A 2,500-nucleotide genomic window follows, 5' to 3' on the forward strand; every position below is an offset into this window, starting at 1 on the left:
AAGAGGCCGCGGCGCGCGGTCGGCCGCGGGGGCCGACCCGCCCGCCTCGAAACGGGCGACGCCGGCGAGAAGAGCGCGCGCTCTCTCGCCCCCCTTCCTCAGCTGCGGGGTTGCGGCCGCCGGGGCCCGCCGCGCTCTCCTCCTTCCCGGGCCGCCTCCGCGGTCTCTCGCGCGCGGCGCCGCGTCCGGCGCCGCGGCCGCGCCTTCTCTCTGTCCCCCTCGACGGCCTTCCCCTCGAGCGCGCCGGCGGCCGCCGGTCGCCGGCCATCCCCCGGCTCTGAGCGCCCGCGCCCGCCCGGGGCGAGCGCTCGGCGGGCCCTCCGTCGCCGGGAGGGTCCGCGAGCGCGGGCGGCCCCGTGCCGAGCGGCGGCGGCGCCGCTCGGCGAGTGTCCCCCGCGAGCCAGCGCGCGGGGGACGGTCGGCCGGAAGGCGCCCGCCGTCGCCGGCGGCGGTCCCGGCCCGGGCCCCGCCCGCCGCCTCCCCGTCGCCCTTCCCCGGCCGCTCGCGGACCGGGAGGAAGGTAGGGCGGGCGTCGCTCCCCCACGGGCTCGGCGCTCGCGCGCCTTCCCCCCGGGCGCGTGCCCCTAAGGGGAAGGGGCTCCGTGGCGGTGCGAGGCGGCGGCGGTCCCGGGAAGGGCGGCCGTCGCGGCGGCGGGTCAGCCGCCCGGCAGGCTCCGGGCACTCGCGACGCCGGCTCGGGTCTCGGTGTGGCGCCCGCCTCCGGCGCCGGCGGCGGAGCGCGTCCGCCAGGCGCTCGCCCTCTCCCGGCGGGAGCCGGTCCCGCGGGGGGGCCGTGTGTGTGCCGGTAGGGCGGTGGCCGTCGCGTGCCGTCTCGAGCGCGGTAAGGCCGCTGGGGAAAGAGAGAGCGAGCGAGCCGAGAGAGAGAGCAGAGAGAGGGCCGGCCGCGCGCCGTGGCGCGGCGGCGCGCTCCGCGAGTCCGCGGGAGCGGTCGTAAGAGAAGGGGGAGGCGGCGCGCGCGGGGGCCGACGGCCGCGCCCCCGGCCGCGTGCGTCCCGTCGTCCCGTGGCAACGAGGCCGGGCGGGCCACCGCGTGGCCCCCCGCGGTCCGGCGCGCGCCGCGCGGCTCCCTCCGTGCGGAGGCCGGGCCGAGCCCGGGCGCCTGGGCCGCCTTCGAAGGACGGCACGGGAGGCGGCGTCTCCCCCCCCCCACCCTCGCGGCGGGGGGAGGCGGTCGGGGGCGCGGGCCCCCCCGCTTTTCCGCCGACCTTCGGAGCGTTCCGTGGGTTTCGCTCTCGCTTCGTTTTTTTTCTTCCCCCCACCTCGGTTTGTGGTTGCGTGTGTGCTCGTACGGTTGGCAGCCGGGGCCGCGCGGCCGCGCGCGGGCCCTCGGCGAGAGAAAGAAAAGAGGGGGCCGCTCGACGCGAGCGGTCTCCCGGCCCCTCCGCCCGTGCGCGGGGTGGGTGCCGAAAGGCAGACAACTCTTAGCGGTGGATCACTCGGCTCGTGCGTCGATGAAGAACGCAGCTAGCTGCGAGAATTAATGTGAATTGCAGGACACATTGATCATCGACACTTCGAACGCACTTGCGGCCCCGGGTTCCTCCCGGGGCTACGCCTGTCTGAGCGTCGCTTGACGATCAATCGCCGCCCGGGGGGGGTTCGCCACCCCGGCGGCGCGGCTGGGGTCGCATCGCAGGCCCGTCGGCCGCGGCCGTCGTGGCCGCGCAAGGGCCTTCGTCCCCCTAAATGCAGACTCGGGGAGCGCTCCGTAGCTCCCCGCTCCCGGAGCGAGCCGCTGGGGCGGAGCTCGTCCTCGCCGGGGGCCGCGCCGCCAGGCGGTGGCGCGGCGGCCGGAGAAGAGAGAGCGAGAGAGACGCGGTCGAGGGCGCCCCGCCGAAGGGGCGCCGAGAGACGAAGGGCGAGAGAAGGGAGGCGAGGCGCGCGGGCCTCGCCCCCCGGCCTCCCCCCGCGCGGGCGGCTGTCTGCGGGTACCGTGCCGTGCTGCCGGGCCGCGCGCGAGGTGCGAGCGCCGTGGGGGCGGGGGGGCCAACCCGCCGTCCTCCTTCCCTCGCCGTCCTTCTCTGTCGCCGTCTCGGGGCGCCGTCGCCGTTCTCGCCGACTCTCTCTCCTCGCCGAAGGCCGTCGCGCCGCCCCGCCGCCTGGCGGCCGGGGTTCCTCCCGGTCGGGGCCGTCTCTGCCGCGTGCTCTCCCTCGCCTTTCGGTTCTCGTCTCCGGGACGGGGTCGAACGCGCCTCTTCCCCGCACGAGTCTCCCCGCGTCTATCTCTCGCGCGCTCTCTCTCTCTTTCTCTCTCTCTCTCTCGCTTGTCCCCCGCGGTGGGGGGCAAGGGGAGGGGGGGGGAGGAGGGGGGGAAAAAAGAGCAAGCGGGGCAAAAGAAGACGCGCGGGGGGCCGGCGGGAGAAGCGCGAACGAGAGCCCGTCCGCCTGCGGCCGTCGGGTCCGTCCGGGCGGCGCGCAGCGGGCGGCGCAGCTTTGGGCTTGCGACCTCAGATCAGACGTGGCGACCCGCTGAATTTAA

At 77.4% G+C, this 2,500-nt stretch overlaps 1 non-coding gene and 1 pseudogene across 1 annotated transcript; both read left to right on the forward strand.

Annotated features, from left to right (window-relative positions):
• Positions 1 to 1,437: 1,437 nt before the first annotated feature.
• Positions 1,438 to 1,590, forward strand: LOC121469085 (5.8S ribosomal RNA). The gene has a single exon (XR_005978892.1). It is a non-coding gene; the product is annotated as a 5.8S ribosomal RNA (ribosomal RNA).
• Positions 1,591 to 2,463: 873 nt separating this feature from the next.
• LOC140681654 (28S ribosomal RNA) overlaps positions 2,464 to 2,500 on the forward strand; it is a 9,048-nt pseudogene continuing 9,011 nt past the window's right edge.

Source organism: Taeniopygia guttata, chromosome 37 (assembly GCF_048771995.1).
Source record: "Taeniopygia guttata chromosome 37, bTaeGut7.mat, whole genome shotgun sequence".
Lineage (NCBI taxonomy): Eukaryota > Metazoa > Chordata > Aves > Passeriformes > Estrildidae > Taeniopygia > Taeniopygia guttata.